Below are 20,554 nucleotides of genomic sequence, written 5' to 3' on the forward strand. Positions count from 1 at the left end.
CCACTCCCTCCCCCATTTAGTCGAAAGTGGCTATTTCTCTGTCATTTTGTTTTTTCTACTTTTATCCTCTCAAGCAAGTTACTTGATGACCTCACCAATGCAGGCAGTACAAGAAAGGTATCCGGCCTTAGAATCATACTACAGCTGATATTGGAACGGCTTGTCAGATCTTGTCAAGCTGTCCAACCCATACCAGCACAGGAAATGGATGTAAAACAAGGGTACTGATGATACATACAGGGTGGCCCAAAAGTAGGCTTAGTGATCCTGTAGGCACTTCAAATTCCTTTTAAAACATTTTATTACATTTAAATCGTTTACATTTAACCGTTGCCAGCACCGCCCCGTTTCGTGTCCATTGCCAGCCTCGCCTGGCCCTTGTGCCGGTGGCACATAAAAAGCACCATCTGTTCGTGGCCGTTTGCCAGCTCTGTCTGGCACCTGTGCGGGTGGCACGTAAAAAGCACCCACTACACTCACGGAGTGGTTGGCGTTAGGAAGGGCATCCAGCCGTAGAAACACTGCCAGATTTGACTGGGCCTGATGAAGCCTTCTGGCTTCACAGACCCCAGTAGAACCGTCCAACCCATGCTAGCATGGAAAACGGACGCTAAACGATGATGATGATGATGAAATCATATTGTTTATGCACATCTTAAACACAGACTTCTTTGGACTGTTCATGTTTTTTTCAGTCACATCTTGTTTTTTTTCAGCCACAGAAGTCTTAGGTCATCCAGGTTTTAGTGCATTACTCATTGAACTTGTGGTATCAAATTTATTTCTTATCCGATAAATTTTCTGGCATGAAGGTGGAGAAGTGTGAAAGGCTTCTTGCCATGCTGTGCACACCTGGTCCCCATTTTCAGACTTCCAATACTGCTTTAGTATCCACTTCCTTTACTCTTGATTTAAACTGTTTGCCATGGCTCACACTTTACAGTACCTGTAAAAAAAAAATAATAATTACAAACTGAAAAGAGAGCTTGACAAAATTAACTAAATTAGCGTAGAATAATGGTTTCACATATTTTTATAATTAAGATCTAAACTATTAATATATGAATGTGAAAGAGATAGTTGAATAACTGTAAACCTTTTGGGCCACCCTGTATGTGTGTGTGTGTGTATATATATATATATATATATATATATATATATATATATATATATATATACACATATACATACACATGTATGTATGTATATATATCTATATCTATCTATCTATCTATCTGTCTGCCTGTCTGTCTGTCTATCCACTCTACCCTAAGAAATCAGACTACAACTCCTCTTCTAATTGCATCTTTCTCTTCCTCCTCATACATTATGATTATTTTCCAATCCCCATTCTTGTCCTCACTGCCGTGCTTACTGTATCACTGCTCCCCACACATGCCACCACCCACACCCACTCCCTATTTTTCTAACCAGGTTCTATGCTCGCATTCTTGTTACTAACACCGCACCATCTCTCTTCTGCTGTTCCTTACACTTTTGCTGTTTCCTACACTCTCTCTCTTTCCCTTTGGTCACTCTCTCTCCTCTTGTTTTTCCTCTGACTAGGTATCCAAGTATCATCTTTACATCAGCACGTGTGTTTCTGGCCTCTTTCTGTACTCTTCTCTCTCTCTCTCTCTTTCTCTTTCACTGGACAATCATGTACCTCCCCTATAGCAAGACACCTATTTCTGCCTCCCTATTTCTCTGTTACATTCTAACCTTTCATCATTTGATACTGGATCACTGCCCCCTCTGTTGTGGCAAGACACCTGCTTCTGTCTCTGTCTCTTTGTCATACTCTAACTTTCATCTTCTGGCACAAATGCCTTGCACCTCTCAAAGTCTTGTGAGTTACTTGTTTACCCTACCAATGATGGTGTCACATTAAAAGTATTCAGTCTTCACTGTAATGTGGTTGGCATCTGGAAGGGCACCCAGCTGTAAAGATCTTGCCAAAACTAACTTCGCCTGTGCCAGTACCACGTAAAAGGCACTGAGTCCACTCTGTGGAGTGGTTGTTGTTAGGAAAGGCATCCAGCTGTAAAATCCCTTCCAAAATAGACACAGTAGCCTTGGGTAGATTTTCTACCTGGCCGCCGGCTCCTGTCAACCATCCTACCCATGCATGCATGGAAGATGGATGTTAAACAATGATGATGATGATGATTTATATATAAACACACATACACATGATGGGCTTCTTTCAGTTTACATCTACCAAATCTACTCGCAGGGTGTGGTCAGTCCGGAGTCATTGTAGAAGACTGTTGCCCAAAATGCCTTTCAGTGGGACTAAACCAGAAACCATGAGGTTGGAAAACAAACTTCTTACAACACAGCCTTTTATTCATCATTTATACTCACGACACTATCTATAAATACTGTACACTGTCATTTGAATAATATGTAGCCTTTCTTTTTATAAAACAATGTTCAAATTTACCAGATTAGATAAATATAAAATAGAAAGGAAATGCTCCATCATGAAACTATGCAGAAGGACTGTATGTACCATTTATTTACATTCTTTAATGTGTTAACGCCATGTATTCTTATGTGTTCTTTGTTAGCCTTAAACTCTTCCTTAGACACTTAAAGAATGTCAGATGCTTTATGGATATGGTCACATAGTTAAAATATTTATATGCTATTTTAATTTAGTTTTTATTCATTTGCTGTACTATTCATAAACACAGGATGCTACCATTTCAACACTTGGTTTTCTTATCCTTTTATAAAACAATGTTCAAATTTATAAGATTTTAGGCACAGACATGACTGTGTGGTTAAGAATGTGAGCTTCCCAATGATGGGTTCAGTATCATTGTGCAGTACCTCGAGTAAGTATCTTCTACTATAACGCCAGGACGACCAAAGTCTTTGAAGCCTTGTGAGTGAATTTGGTAGATGGAAACTGAAAGAAGACCATCATACATACATACATACATACATACATATATATACTCTTACTCTCTTTTACTCTTTTACTTGTTTCAGTCATTTGACTGCAGCCATGCTGGAGCACCACCTTTAGTCGAGCAAATCAACCCCAGGACTTATTCTTTGTAAGCCTAGTACTTATTCTATTGATCTGTTTTACCGAACTGCTAAGTTACGGGGATATAAACACATCAGCATCGGTTGTCAAGCAATGTTGTGGGGACAAACACAGACAAACACACACACACATGTATATACATATATACACTTGCGGAGTGGTTGGCGTTAGGAAGGGCATCCAGCTGTAGAAACTCTGCCAGATCAGACTGGAGCCTGGTGCAGCCCTTGGCTTCCCAGACCCTGGTCGAACTGTCCAACCCATGCTAGCGCGGAAAACGGACATTAAACGATGATGATGATGATGATGATGATAATATATGACGGGCTTCTTTCAGTTTCCGTCTACCAAATCCACTCACAAGGCTTTGGTCAACCCAAGGCTATAGTAGAAGACAATTGCCCAAGTTGCCACGCAATGGGACTGAACCCAGAACCATGTGGTTGGTAAGCAAGCTACTTACCACACAACCACTCCTGTGCCTATATATATATATATATATATATATATAGCTGGCACTCTGACGGTTACAATGATGAGGGTTCCAGTTGATCCCATTAATGGAATAACTTACTCATGAAATTAACATGCAAGTGGCTAAGCACTCCACAGCCACATTTACCCTTAATGTAGTTCTCAGGGACATTCAGTGTGACACAGAATACAGGTACTACTCATTTTTGCCAGCTGAGTGGACTGGAACAGCATGAAATAGTGTCTTGCTCAAGGATTCAATGTGCTGCCAGGAACTGAACTCGTGACCTTACGATCGTGAGCCAAATACCCTAACCACTAAGCCACGTACCTTCACAATATATATTTGTGTGTGTGTCTGTGTCTGTGTGTTTGTGTGTGCCCTTGTCATTATATCATGTGATGATTGTAAATAAGCATCACCAACATACAAGCAATGCTGTTTTTTGATGATGATGTAGTAGTAGTAGTAGTAGTAGTAGTAGTAGTAGTAGGAGGAGGAGGAGGAGGAGCAGCAGCAGCAACAACAGTGGTGACGGTGGTAGCAACAGCAGCAGTGGTGGTGGCAACAGCAGTGGTGGTGGTGGTAGTAGTAGTAGCAGCAGCAGCAGCAGCAGTAGTAGTAGTTGTTGTTGTTGTTGTGCTAAGGTGGTGAATTTGCAGAGTCATTAGAGTGCTGGCTGGCTAGAATGCTTTGCAGTTTTTGTTGATTCTCTGCACCTTGAGTTCAAGTCCCTCTTAGTTCAACTTTGCCTTTCATCCTTTCAGGATTGATTAAAAAAAAAGTACCAATCTAAGGAGGATAGATTGAAAGAACTGCTTAGAGAACCAGATGAGAATGAAATGCCTTGGATATCTGCTCTGCATCTCTTTGCATTATGTTAATGCATTATGTCACAACACTGGTACCAAGCTATATTAGCCCAAATCAGTGGCTTTTTCTTTTGGATAAATATCAGTAGTGTGGCTAAATGAGACTTATGTACCAAAAATTCTTGAGCATAATCCGCATTTTTTTCCCAAAATTTAAAGGTCAAAATCCCTAGTGTGTACTATATACTAGGTTAAAAATGAAAAATATTTTCTAAGCAATGTCCGAGTCTCTATTTGCTGTCCAGCAATGTTTATTCAGACATATTTTGTGATGTTGGGCGCAAAAATACCTTAAGCAAGCCTGAAAGCAATCAAATCATAAAAGAATCATCCATAATTTGCAGTTAGCAATATTTTATTAAAATAAAAGTATTCAGAACACAGAATAACATATAACAAAAACAATTTGCAAACATATTTACATTCCCATATAACAGTTAAGAACATCACCATTATTGTATTATGTATGCGTGGAAGTGTTTGTTCGACTAGGTGCTGCTGGTTTAATTACACACAACTAAAGTTAGAGGAGTGTGTATTATACACAAGGTTTAGGTTTTTCAGAGGTACAACCCCCTAAAAACCCCTGCGTATTATACTCAAGGCTGGACTATACTCGAAGATTTACGGTATACGAGCAACTGCTAGTCTTTCTCAAAAAAATATCACTCATATATTACAAGTTGCAGGTGGGGCTGTGTAGTAAGAAGCTTGCTTCCCAACCACATGGTTCTGGGCTTAGTCCCACTGTGTGACCCCTTGGTCAAGTGTCTTCATGTATTAACTTGGGCCAACCAAAACCTTGTGAGTGGATTTGGTAAACGGAAACTGAAACTGAAAGAAGCCTGCTGTATGTATATACATATATAAATACCTTTGTGTGTGTGTATCTTTGACAACCGGTTTTAGTCTGTTTATGTCCGTGTAACTTAACAGTTCAGCAAAGTAACCAATAGGATAAGTACTAGGCTTAAAAAACTAAGTCCAGGGGTCACTTTGTTTGACTAAAAAATCCTTCATGGCAGCAATCAAATGTCTGATACAAGTAGAAAAAGATAAAAAGAAAGATAAAGCCTGCGTATATATGTGCAGCTGCATGGGGAACATTGACTGACAGAGACCCTACAATGTACAACCACACTGTTTCAGTATTGAGAGTATGTAATACTGCTTAATCCAACAAGTCCTATGACTTAACCCCGACCAGCATCTTACAAACAATGGCATGAGCCATCAACCCACTCCTTGTGGTTGAAGTATATTTCAACACATTTGAAAATAAACACTTTTCATAGATAAGATCTTCTCAGTGATTCGGTTTTATCAAAATTTGTATAAAAATGTTTAGAAATGAATACAGAATAAATATTGTTTAGGATTGTGTAAAAATAATTTTATTTGCTTGAGAATATTATGTTTTTTTCTTTAAAAGCAATATGGAACTTTGTGAAAAAAAATATAAGGGGAAAGCAGAATGTGAAGTATAGTGAAAAAAAGCAGTATAAAGTTTCATTATATAATATATATTGGGTTATCCCATAAATAATGTGGGTTTTTTTCAATTGCATGGACTAAAAGTCGAACTGGGGTGGGTATAAATTACCTGCATCAACTTGCTATAAAAGCAGGTAGTAATTTTACCTTGGACATATTCTTAGTGCAAGTTTTGAAGAGTGCAGTTCAATTTTAACAGTTGTTTTTTCAAAGCTATAATGGAAGTGCCAAAGCAGCATACTTGGCATATTTTGCTTTATGAGTTCAATAAAGGTAACAATGCAACGGAAAATGTGAGGAATATCAATGAAGTATATGGGGATCAGATAATAAGTGTAAGCCAGTGTCAATGGTGGTTCTAGAAATTTCAGAACCGGAAACTACAGCCTAGAAAACGAGCCTCATTCTGAAAGATCTGTAGAACTCAACAAGGATGTCCTGTAAACCCTAGTTGAACAAAATCCCATCATAACTTTTGAGGAACTAGCAGAGAAGCTTGGATTTGGTCATTCAACTATTCATCGGTACCTGCATGCCACGGGAAAATGACCATCTATGGTTTCAAGTCAAAAGGTGCTCCTCCATCAGGATAATGTTCAGCCACATTCAGCGAGGATGACATTCCAAAGGCTGGAGTAGTTTGAATAGGAAATGATGCCTACTTACCATATTCACCAGACATTGTCCCATCTGACTATCACTTATTCAGCAATTTTCAAAATCATTTAGATGGAAAAAATATGAATTCTGTAGACAAGGTCAGAACAGTACTGGAAGAGTAATTTTCATCACGGACAAGGGAGTTTTGGAAGAGAGGCCTTGCAAGTCTACCAGATAAATAGAAGATCATTGTAGAAAATGAAGGAGAGTATATTTTAGATTAAAAAAGAATTTTGTTGATCTTAATTTTGAAAAATAAAAGAAGTCTAAAAAAATTGCATTATTTATGGGATGACCCAATGCAATAAAAATCACCACCACCACATTGGTGTCATCATCATCATTATCATCATCATCGTCATCATCATCATCGTCATCATCATCATCATCATCATCATCATCATCATCAACATCTTCATGTTCCATGTTGGCATGGGTTTGATGGTTTGACAGGATCCTTTGGAGTCAAGGATTGTATTGTGCTCCAGGGTCTGCTTTGGCATGGTTTCTATGGTTGGTTGCCCTTCCTTACATCAATATACACAATAAAAATAAGGAATGGTACTCTTAACCATAAAAAAAAAATGCCAAAATTTTTTTACCATATCATATCAGGAAAATTAACCATAAATATGACTGAAAATAATTTACAAGTTCTTGGCAAGCGCCACAGGCATTAACTGGTTCACATCACTTGCATAATGTTAAGTAAATTACCAGTTAGCATCCTCACTTAACCTTTTCTGAGACTCATCTTCAAACACTCTTGACTGCTTTATCACCTGGCTTTTGCCCCAGAATCTCAGTCTCTGCTCACACAAAATTATCTGACTACTGTTTGATTAAGGCAACACACTTCAAATCTTCTTATTACTAAACAACTATCCCCCATGAATACTCTGGTGTTTCTCGATAGCTAACTAATCACAACTCCACCAGGTCTTGGTAGCAAATGTGTTTCACCACTTAGCCTAGATGACAGCCAAAAGAAGTTCATTCTACTGATGGGTCAGTATGCTGCAGCCTCTAACCTAACCACATCTTTCTGACTTTGTTTTTATTGCTGTTACAACAACCTCTTTTCCTCACAACTAGAAAGTTATATACCACTGAACTCACGCTCACTTTATGTATTCATCTTTCTAATCTTCATTGACTCAGCTGTGCGTGACCCTTCATGACACTGCACCATACATTTTGCTCAATACTTCTTCCTCAGAACTGCAGTCATTAGCATCTGTCCCTCTATACATATGTGCAGAGCTGGCAGAAACGTTAGCACGCCAGGCAAAATGCATAGCCGTATTTCGTCTGCCGTTACGTTCTGAGTTCAAATTCCGCTGAGGTCGACTTTGCCTTTCATTCTTTCAGGATCAATAAAATAAGTACCAGTTATGCACTGGGGTCGACGTAATCGACTTAATCCATTTGTCTGGCCTTGTTTGTCCCCTCTATGTTTAGCCCCTTGTGGGTAATAAATAAACATATACATATGTGTAGAATTTAGAATTAAACATAAATAACAGAATCACAATAGTCTAGGATGCCCTGCAGTTCCTTTTGGCATCATCATCGTCATCATCATCATCACCACCACCACCACCACAACCACAACCACCATCATCATCATCATCATCAACATTCAATGTCCATTTCCCATGCTGGCATGGGTTGAATGGCATGATATGAACTTGCAAGGCCAGTCTGTTTTGGCTTGGTTTCCACAGCTGGATGCCTTTCCTAAGACCAACAACTTTACAGAGTGTACTGGGTACTTTTCATGTGACACCATCACTAGTGGTTTTTTAAATGGCACCAGCACTAGTACTTTTTACTTGGTACCAGCACCTACTCATAATTATAAAATATTATAATTTTATCAAGAGTGGCTGTGTGGTAAGTAGCTTGCTTACCAACCACACGGTTCCGGGTTCAGTCCCACTGCGTGGCACCTTGGGCAAGTGTCTTCTACTAAAGCCTTGTGAGTGGATTTGGTAGATGGAAACTGAAAGAAGCCTGTCGTATATATATATATGTATATATATGTGTGTATGTGTCTGTGTGTGTCCCCCCCAACATTGCTTGACAACCGATGCTGGTGTGTTTACGTTCCCGTTACTTAGTGGTTTGGCAAAAGAGACCGATAGAATAAGTACTAGGATTACAAAGAATGGGTCCTGGGGTCGGTTTGCTAGACTAAAAAGGCGGTGCTCCAGCATGGCCACAGTCACATGACTGAAACAAGTAAAAGAGTAAAGAGAGTATATTAAAGGTTAGTGGAAGATGCTCCTGGAAATTGTGTTTATGTAGGTTTAAGTCTAGTTGAACCATTGCTTTTCAGTTATAATTAATTCTGTGGAGGAGAGTGGTTTGAAGATTGCATTCATTGATTCACTCTATGAAGAAGAAAATGTCTTCAGGGGGGAAATATATAGCAGAGTAAGAATTTGATTTAGTAATGAATTAATAATAAATTTGTCTTCATTTTCTTAACTATTGTCTCCCCATAAAAGAAGTTAAAAGGTGAATACAAATCCAATGGGAAAACCTGAAGGTTAACTAAACTCACCTGTAACGTAAAGACATAACACTACTTCACATATCTTGTTCCTTTCATCAGTACAGCACCTACTCATTTGTTTTATGTATCTACACTGCTATTTTGATAGCATTCTTGCCAAACTAGATGGAATGTCAGATTACCTAAGCAAAAGTATCACTAAACTCAATTCTCTACCCAACCAATGAACATTGTATTTATTGTTAGAACAAATATTCCTCTTCGTTGAAAACTGTCACAAACATGTGTGTAAATGCAACATGATAATTTAGTCTAAAGTTTATTCCACTGTCAACCTTTCCTTCAGCTTATAATATACCTAATTCTTCTGACTGAGCCAAAATCATAAAGTCATTTAGCAACAGAGCTCTTTTAAAGCAATTATGGTTAATGTCACTCTAACCCATCCTCATTTCCTACAGACAACACTTATCACCATTTCAGCACCCTAATTTTTCTATTTTTTGTCCTGAATTCTTCACATGCAAAATGCCTGTAAAACTAACTGCTAAACTAGATACTGAATTTTTTACTGAGCTCTTTCGTACAACTGTCACCTGGAACTAATTACTCTTACAAACTCTTATATTTTCTGATCTGCAGTTATCAAAGCTATATTTATTTTGCTAACAGCAGCCAAAACCCAGTACTTACTTACTTGTTCCCTGTTCTTGTCACTTTAATTGAGAAGATTTTTATAATAAGCAGAGGCATGGCTGTGTGGTAAAGAAGCTTACTTCCCTATCATGTGGTCTTTGGTTCAGTCTCATTGCACAGCACCTTGAGCAGGTATTTTCTGCTTTAGCCCCAGACTGGTCAAAACCTTGTGAGTGGATTTCAGAGACAGAAACTGAAAGAAGCCTCAGTGTGTGTGTGTGTGTGTGCACCCTTATCTTGACATCACGTGATGGCTGTAAAAGAGCATCTTCAGCATACAAACAAGATTGTTCATTTCCAGTCTTTCTGTGAAAAACATGTCAGACCATGGGGGAATATTGCCCAGCTTGGAAATCGATGAAGATTGGCAACTGGAAGGAAATCTGTCTGTAGAAAATTTGCATCCCGGCCATGCAAGCATGGAAATTCCATCCGAGCCATGCAAGCATGGAAAAGTAGATATGAAATGAAATGATGAAATGAAACAAAATGACACCAACAATCAAAGTGGTAGTGACAACAATGATGATGATGATGATGGTGATGGTGATGCTGCTGCTGCTGCTGATGATGATGATGAGGAGGAGGAGGAAAAATATTTCAGTTAATTGACAAATACAGTTGTTGGATATGGAATAGTAGCAATGACACTGCATTTAAAACAAAATTTCTGAGTTGAAATCTTGACAGAGCATTTGAATAAATGGAGAAAAAGTATTCCTGAAAATGATCGCGGATTATATTAATCAGAAAAAGGTACAGAAAATAGGAATATAATGAGATTAATTATCTGGGAAGCGTAACTTATTAAAAATGTCTCTTTTAATTACATCCTTATTTTAATCACTTCATTATTTTGCTACTACTATATGCCACATTAAGGAATGCATTCCCTCTGGGTAAGCAAGTTAGACATTGTCTACCCTGACTAAAACTATTAATATAAATATTAATTATTGGTTTCAAATTTTGACACAAAGCCAGCAATTGTAGGGGAGATAGGACCAGTCCATTACATCAACCCCAGTACACAGCTGTACCTTCAAAAGGATGAAAGGAAAAGTCAATCCTTTAGTGTCATCTGAACACAGAACATAAAGTCAGAAGAAATGCTGTTGAGCATTTTGTCCAGCACAGTAATGGTTCTGCCAGCTCATCATCTTCAATATGAATCTCTTTTACTTGTTTTACTTGTTACTGCGGCCATGCTGGAGCACCGCCTTTAGTCGAGCAAATCGACCCCAGGACTTATTCTTTGTAAGCCCAGTACTTATTCTATCGGTCTCTTTTGCCGAACCGATAAGTGACGGTGACGTAAACACACCAGCATCAGTTGTCAAGCAATGCTAGGGGGACAAACACAGACACACAAACATACACACACACACATATATATATGCATATATACGACGGGCTTCTTTCAGTTTCCGTCTACCAAATCCACGCACAAGGCTTTGGTTGGCCCGAGGCTATAGTAGAAGACACTTGCCCAAGATGCCACACAGTGGGACTGAACCCAGAACCATGTGGTTGGTAAGTAAGCTACTTACCACACAGCCACTGAATATTAATTATTTGCAATAAAATGTAGATGGTTTTCAATTCCTTATAAAAATGTTAATTTAATGCATGAAATTCAGTAAAAAATCAAAAAATAGTCACTGTTTTGATGTTAGAGAAGCACAGTTTTTTGATGCTTTCAATATATAATCATTATCTTTGACATGGTTTGACAGTTCAACTGGATCCAGTGAGCCAGAGGACTGCATTGGGTTCCAGTGTCTGCTTTGGCATAATTTCTGCAGCTGGGTTCCCTTCCTAATGCCAACTACTTTACAGCATGTACAGGGTGCTTTTCCACAGTTCTGGCACTCATCATAGCCATACTTTCTCCCTTTCTTGCTGGGGTAGCCATGTATCTCTTGTACAAGTCACTTGTTCCTGTCCCTCTATCATACTTTAGCCTCTCAATGCCAGAGACAAAGCCACCGTCCTCTCTACTACAATCCGTCTCAGTTGAGGGGACATTTTCTTTGTTTTGTGAGTTACCTGATGACCTTACTAGTGCTGGTGCCATGAAAAACTACCTATAAAGGGGTTAATATTAAGAAGGAAGTTCAGCTATAAGAAACCACAGCAAGTCAGACATCAGAGTTTGGCACAATCCTTCAGCTTGCTGGATCCTGTAAAATTGTCTGACCCATACCAACATTGAAGGCAAACATTAAATGATAATGATGATGATGATGATGATATTTAATTATTTATAAATATATAATACTATTCAAATTATATAGCATGGGTGAGCCTCTAAAATTCATACAGTGTAATAAAGTCAGAATAATTTCTACCTTTAGTTCTGTGTAATTACAGAGTAAGGAATGCACACATGAATAACAATGTCACTGCTTGTAGCTCAGTGGTTTTTGGAGAAAAGCAAATGTAAACAAATCCACAAAAGCACACTCATAGAGGAGAAGGAAGAGGGGGAGGAAGAGGAAGAGGAGGATATACAAGCACAGAGCTTTACCTGTGCCTAAGCTATTAAAAAGCAGCATTTTATTTTGTGCTTCGATTCATTTAGAACTTTTGAGAAGAGATTCTAGAATAGTTTATGCAAAAGATTGGTGCCCTATTTAAAATGAGTTGTAACTCTTATCCTCTGAATGCCACAATATGATAGTTAAAACACTCAACCTTTCCAAATATTTAGTGATTAGCAAACATGATTAGTTTATTTATAACCCGGCAGATGGATGGCTGAAATGGTTGACACCTCTCTTTTGAAATGTTTTCTTCATATCCCCATGGGAAAAGAATTTTCCTATTTTTAAAATTCAACAAGGCACACTGCAGCAAACGGGGAAAGAAGATATGGAAAAAATTAATTGATATTACTGCCAAGAATGTGGTAGAGGTGGTCCTTGGCATCATGACAGAAGTAAAAATTAGCAAAAATATAAAATAAAAAAATCACTTATAGGAACTCATTCTTGTTAAAGTGTATGTTAATAGGTTCCAGTAAATAAATATTCAAGTTTCAATATCAAACAACTCAGCACTGATAAAGATTAACTATCTTAACCGAAACTTTTATATCGTAGCAGACCGTAACTAAATTATAATAATGTGATAGTTTGAGTGATTTTAAAGCTTAATGATCTTGAATGAAATTTGAAATTTTATCATCAAAATCATTTATTATTATTATTATAGTATTATTATTATTATTATTATTATTATTATTAGTATTATTGTTATTATTATTATTATTATTATTATTATTATTATTATAGAGTCAGAGAGCAAGCCAAGTATACCCATCATGACTACCTGTCTGATAAGGGAACACTTGGCACATGTATCACAGCCATATGTGCATGGCATGGTGATCTCATATCAACATTAACAGTGCATGACCTTGCAGGTACAACCCAATTAGAATTTTCTTCAGGTCGAGTAGCCCATCCTGCTCAAAGGGTCCCTGAATAAGGGTTGTTTAAGGATGTTGAATGAAACACCCATGTTTCCAGAGGTGAATTATCCAACCCCCAAATAATTCCTCTCAACACATGGCTATGATGCTCCCCCACTGCTTCTGCTCATGATCAGAGATGCACATATCGTCAGCCACTAAGAGACATGCTCAACTAGTCAAGGTCAAGCAACTGACAAGCAAATCTGTGGTATGGAGCAGAATATTTGCTGTATCCCGTCTTTTATACCAAGACAAAACAATGTACATGATAACACTTCCACTCAGTCAAGATAAAAAGCCATGAAAGCCACTGCCTGGTACTACATCAGAGCATTTATTATTATTATTATTATTATTATTATTACTATAGATGTTGCACAGCATACAATATCATGAGGTTGTTTATTGAAGATATTGTGTCTAGTGGGGGTTTGTACTGTTTGTCAAGTCACAACAAGGACCTCAGACAGTACTTTATGCAATATGCATGCAGTTCCAAGTAATGCCGACTTTTGCAATACATCTAGATTGTAGTGTATCTCTAAGGTTTTCAGATGTTTTTCAGAGTGGGTGGTATTGAACCCAATGCTCCGATAACAATAGGGATAATAGGGACAATAGGGATCAAATTCTACAAGTCTATAAACAGATTCAGCAGATGGTGGGGGAGGTCAGCCATAGAGGCAAGAGAATCTTTACACCCTTTGGGTCAGCAGAGGTCAAATGTGTTTACTACTACCAGTGACCACTGAGAGCGCTGCCCTTGACCTTGAAAGGAAGCAATTCAACCTGTTCTATTTGTAATTACTGGTAGAAAAAACAACAACAATAATAATAATAATAATAATATAATATATATATATCACATGATCACGTGACCGACCAGGCTATCAGATGTTGCTACAGATCGCTGGTCACAATGCGCTTCACATTGTTTTTAGCCTTCAAATGACACCACCCCGCTGGCTAAGTGAGCAGACCTACAGAAAAAAGAGTGAGAGAAAGTTGTGGCGAAAGAGTACAGCAGGGATCGCCACCACCCCCTGCTGGAGCCTCATGGAGTTTTAGGTGTTTTCGCTCAATAAACACTCACAACACCTGGTCTGGATATTGAAACCGCGATCCTACGACCGCGAGTCCGCTGCCCTAACCATTGGGCCATTGCGCCTCTATATATATTATATAATATATATATAGATATATATAATATATATTATATATATATATATATATATATACATATATTATATGAATATAATTATATTGCATATATATATATATATATATACATTATATTATATATAATATATACATATATATATATAATATAAATATACATATATATAACTATATATATATACATATATTATATATTATATATATATAACATATATAATTATATTATATATATAATACATATATATATATATATATATATACTATATATATATATATATATACTATATATATATATATATATATACATATATATATATATATATATATACATATATATATATATATATATATATATATACATATATATATATATATATATATATATACATCTATATATATATATATATATATATATATATATATAGAGAGAGGAGAGAGAGAGAGAGAGAGAGGCGCAATGGCCCAATGGTTAGGGCAGCGGACTCGCGGTCGTAGGATCGCGTTTCAATATATATTATACACACACACTCTCTCACACACACACTGATATTCACATCGTTGAATTTTTGAATTTATGAATTCAATTGTGTAGTTGCAATAAAAGGTCTGTTTACATATTTGGGTAGTCATACAAAATTTAGTATATAATTATATGTTTTGACTTTTGCTTTGTATTTGTACAAATTGACACCAAGTCTCACCCAGAGACCTCAAGAGACAAGTTAGAAGTTCCTGTTAGTGTTATGCCTAGGGTGTCATATATTTGGTTTTGCTCTAGAGAATGTTTAAGAAAACATAAGAAAATTATGAGTTTGTTTTTAAAAAATCATTATTATTATTATTATTATAATTATTATTAATTAATTAATTAATTAGGGTGCATTTTATTATTAATTAGTCAGGCTTAGTGGATAGGGTGTTGCACTCACGATTGCTAGATCAAGACTTCAATTCTTAAACTGGGTGGTGTGTTGTGTTCTTGAGCAAAACACTTTATCTCATGGTGCTCTGCAATTACTTTGACATCTGGCACATGGTACACACTGCACCTGTTCAGACAACATTGATTTGATGGCGAGAATGAGCTAATGTGTGTCATGAACATTTAATCACTATAAACAAATCAGTCATGTAGGTCATTTGGCAAAAGGTGAATGCTCATACGCCATCTTCCATGGGAGAGTCCAGCATTAATTAGTTAAAGTCACAAAGGCCATAATATTTTCATATTTTTTACCACTTCACTGGTGTGCATCTTATATTAAATTACTCTGTTGATTGTAAAGCTTCAAGTGCTTTCTTTCTAATTTTTAACTCTTTTTGCTATGGATTTTTAGAAACTTCAATAACAAATAGTTTCATACTTGCTATAGGGAAAATTTCAACTGCAAGTGGGAAAGTTTTTCTCTTTGTGATACAAAGATTGTCTCACTTATGTTTTAATGCCCCGCTTTGGTGTTATACATATAAGTAAGTATAAAAAGGTAAAGTTACTTCCCAAGTCACACAAACTCATAGGGCCAGTCTCCCTGTTTCCATGGCATCCTTAAATCCTTAAAAATGTTTTAGCCTGAAGGCTGCAGCCATGCTGGGGCACATATATATATATTCCCCACCTGGGCAGGACACTGGTCTGTTGCACGATTACTCATTTTCACCAGCTGAGTGAAGTGGAGCAATGTGAAATGAAGTGTTTCAAGAACACAATGTGGCACCCAGTCCAGGAATCAAAACCACAATCTTATGATCATGAGTCAAACACCCTAAGTGGAGGCACATGGCCTAGTGGTTAGAGCAGCGGACTTGCAGTCGAGGGACCATGGGTTCGAATCTCAGACCAGGTGATGTATGTGTTTATAAGCGAAACACCTAAGCTCCACGCGGCTCTGGCAGAAGGTAATGGCAAACTTCTGCTGACTCTTTCACCACAACTTTCATGAGTCAAACACCTTAAGTGGAGACACATGGCCTAGTGGTTAGAGCAGTGGACTCACAGTTGAGGGATCACGGGTTCGAATCTCAGACCGGGCGATGTGTGTGTTTATGAGCGAAACACCTAAGCTCCACGCTGCTCCAGCAGAAGGTAATAGCAAACTTCTGCTGACTCTTTCACCACAACTTTCTCTCACTCTTTCCTCCTGCATCATGCAGCTCACCTGCGACGGACCGGCGTCCCATCCAGGTGGGGAACCTATACACCAAGGAAACCGGGAAACAGGCCCTTATGAGCCAGGCATGGCTCGAGAAGGAACAAACCAAACACCCTAACCACTAAGCCACACACTTCCATGTTGTACATATATACATACTTTAATATTATCCTTTAATTTTATACATACATGTACTTACCTACTTTTATATTAACTCTTTGGCACTTAAACTGACTGTATCCTACCAAAATATTCTACCTGCTTTATGTTTAAATTGGCCAGATCTGGTCTTTCACACCTACCCTACAATTTCATTCTAGAAATAAAAATAGTTACCTCATCAAAATCTCCAAGTTACAAGATAATTCAGGATTAATAGCATTACATTTGACAGAATAATGAAAATACTAAAGGAGTAAACATCAATGTTATACATATATGCTAACATAATTTAGTATTATACATTAATGTTGTACATGTATACTTACAAGCTTTAGTATTATGATTTAACTAGCTGGCCTTGTGCTGTCAAAAATGACAGCTAATTGTAGTATTTTATATATAAATAAGTTACAAAACCAAGTTTTTAGTTTAATAATTCTTTTCTTACCAAATTTATAATATACCATTCAACTGCAGTTGTTTTATATTCTTGATACACTTAGGCAATAATTATTTTCTCTAATGAGTTTGTATATGTTTGTGTAGGTGTGTGTGATTGTAATAATTATTTTTAACAAAAACAGATTGAATATGGATGGTAAATCAAATTAATACACTTGTCAATGTTATCTAGAGGTTGTCTTTTGAGATATGACCTCATTAATCATTTGTTACTGAAAGAATGCTGGTTCACACATACATTCATATACTTCCCTTGTACACGTCTATAGATACACACATATACTCACACAGAGTTGAAACGCTGTTTGATTTTTCTTTCCAGCTTTAAATGTTCACCATCCCACTTCCATTGCACACACATACACACACACACATTCACATACCTCCCTTTTACATACACACACACACATTCACATACCTCCCTTTTACATACACACACATATACTCACACAGAGTTGAAACAATACTTGATTTTTTTTTTTACACCATAGAATTTCCATCATCCCACTACCGAGTTTGCCATTACACCTTCCTTCCTTATTCATCTATCATCCCTTCCTTTCTCATTCATATATTGTGATGGAGAAAAACACAAGAGTATTATTACGGTATATTTTAAACATATATATACATCTCTTTCTTAGAGACCCATAGAGTGGAAATGAAAGTATCAGTGGGACCATGAAGTGAGCTCTTTGCTTGTCTTCTTCAACATAACTGATTCTGAGAGAGAAAGAGAGAGAGAGAGAGAGAGAGAGAATAAATGGCTCTGGTACTTGAATGGTACTTTATTTCTTGAACCCCCAAAAGGATGAAGGATAAAAAGTAAACCTCAACAAGATTTGAACTCAAAGCACAGAGAGGCTGAACAACTACCACAGGACATTAAGGCACTCAATTCAACATTCTGACAACTCTGTCAATTCACCAAATTCGTATTTGAGCATTATTTATACTTTAATGTTATACATATATAAGTGTAACAGTTATCCAAAATGTATGTCGATGTAGTTTCATATATTTATCAAATGTTATGTTTGAAATCTGACTATATAGAAAGTATATTATAGTGTCATTCATTATACAAGACTACTCATTATGCTTAATAGAGTATAACTAGTATATTACATTAAGTACCAGGAGTTTAATTGTGGTGTCATTGTGAAGTGTTTTGTTGAGAGACTCTTAACTAAACCAAGAGGATATATACTTGTTTAAATGAATGTAGTTACCGTGGGGAAAGGAAGATTTGGTTGTCAGTTGTTTGACCATAAACAGATGAGCATGTCCTTTAGTGGCTGATGATATATGCATCTCTGATCACAAGCAGAAATAGTTGGGGAACATCATGGCCATGCGTTGAGAGGAATTCTTTGAGGTTTGGATAATTCACCTCTGGAAACATGTGTATTTTTTTCAACATCCTTAAACAACCCTTATTCAGGGACCTTTTGAGCAGGATTGGCTCCTCAACCTGAAGAAAATTCAAACTGGGCCCCACCTGCAAGGTCATGCACTGTTAATCTTGATATGTGACCACCATGTCACACACATATGGTTGTGATGCATGTACCTTATCAGGCAAGTAGTCATGATGGGTATACTGGGCTTCATATATTTTACCCCAGTGTCACTTAGATGGCATGCACTGCTCTCTCACTCAATAATAATAATAATTCTTTCTACTATAGGCACAAGGCCTGAATTTGGGGGAAGAGGATAGTCGATTACATTGACCCCAGTGTTCCACTGGTACTTAATTTATCGGCCCTTAAAGGATGAAAGGCAAAATTGACCCTGGTGGAATTTGAACTCAGAACACACAGACAGACGAAATGCCACAGAGCATTTTGCCCGGCATGCTAACGATTCTGCCAGCTCACTGTCTAAATAATAATGGTTTCAAATTTTGGCACAAAGCCAGCAGTTTTGGAAAAGCAACCAAGTTAATTAAACCAACCGCAGTGCTCAACTGGTACTTATTTACCAACCCCAAAAGGATGAAAATCAACCTCAGCAGTACTTGAACACAGGACATAAAGATGGACAAAATGGCACTAAGCATTTTTCCCAGTGTGCTTATGATTCTACCAGCTCACCACCTTAATGATAACAATAATTGATGCTCAGAGACCAGACATTGTTATAGTGAATAAAAGAAAGAAGTAAACCAAGATTATAGATATTGCCATACCTGAGGATGCATACATGGCAAAGAGTTGGAGAAGATGGGAAAATATAAGTTACTAAAAGATGAAATTGCAAGAATGTGGACAATGAAAAAAGTAACTGTCATCCCAATAGCTGTAGGGGTACTCAGAGCACTATCAACCAAGTTTTTAGAAATATGTTGGTGAGAACATGCTCAAAAACTGCTCTCTCGGTGGCAGCAAGAATTTTGAGATTGGTACGTGGGTGCCATAGAAAGAGATCCTGTGAAACCTTTGATATCAGGCTGCTGTCTACTCTTACAGAATTAACTGGAGCAAATAAAATTGAGAGCTCTGAGAAGTAAAATTCAAAGAGTAATGATGTTGATGACGATGATGATGGTGGTGGTGGTGTTTACTCCCATCGATTTCATTGTATGACTGTTCATAGGAGAGGATTTAAAACAAAATGTTTAAAAATAATAGAAGTTGCATCTATTTGCGATGGCTGTGTGAATGTAATTTGAGTCCAGGAAGGAATTTTGCTATGAGGACACTGATGAGGACACATTCTCCCGATTCCTCACCCTCTTTTACTATCTTATATCTCTCTCCACCCCTACATACTCAATAATACTATAAAAAGAGACAAATCTCCTGAAAAAATTCAATCTGAAGACTCCACTTGAGTGGATGCAAGCGCTAATGTATGATTTATAAAAACATGTGACATATTAATAAATATCTGTAAATATAAAACCATCCAGATTTCTGAGTACCTTATTTCTTTTAATACATAAAACCTGTACATCATCTCCAAACCTTCTAATATATGTGTGTGTGTGTGTGTGTGTACAAGGGGGTAATGAAAAGTTCTTGGTTTTTGGTAATTAAAATTAAGGAGGATCAGTTAATTACGATTTTATTCAATATGTTCCCCTGTCAGATTCATACACTTATTGCAGTGGTCCTTCAGTTTTCTAATCCTTGTAAAAGAACGTGGAAGTTTGGGCCTCCAACAAAGCCTTTCACGATACCCTAAAAGTCAGAAATTTTTCAGTACCCAACCATTTGTGTGTATGTATACATGTGCGCACAAATATACACATATGCATAAGATATCAAAATGTTTACGTCATTATAGCTGATGCAATTGAAGCACGTCAGTTATGTCTTGTCTCTGGTTTCTGGATG

The 20,554-nt window shown here is 37.2% G+C and overlaps 1 long non-coding RNA gene across 1 annotated transcript in view; it reads left to right on the top strand.

Annotated features, from left to right (window-relative positions):
- The window catches only part of LOC118762133, a 73,555-nt gene that overhangs the window by 40,457 nt on the left and 12,544 nt on the right, over positions 1-20,554 (top strand). Inside the window, exon 2 of the long non-coding RNA XR_004997910.1 lies at positions 75-252. This is a non-coding gene — a long non-coding RNA (uncharacterized LOC118762133). The remainder of the gene's footprint in view (positions 1-74; positions 253-20,554) is intronic.

Source organism: Octopus sinensis, linkage group LG2 (genome assembly GCF_006345805.1).
Source record: "Octopus sinensis linkage group LG2, ASM634580v1, whole genome shotgun sequence".
Lineage (NCBI taxonomy): Eukaryota > Metazoa > Mollusca > Cephalopoda > Octopoda > Octopodidae > Octopus > Octopus sinensis.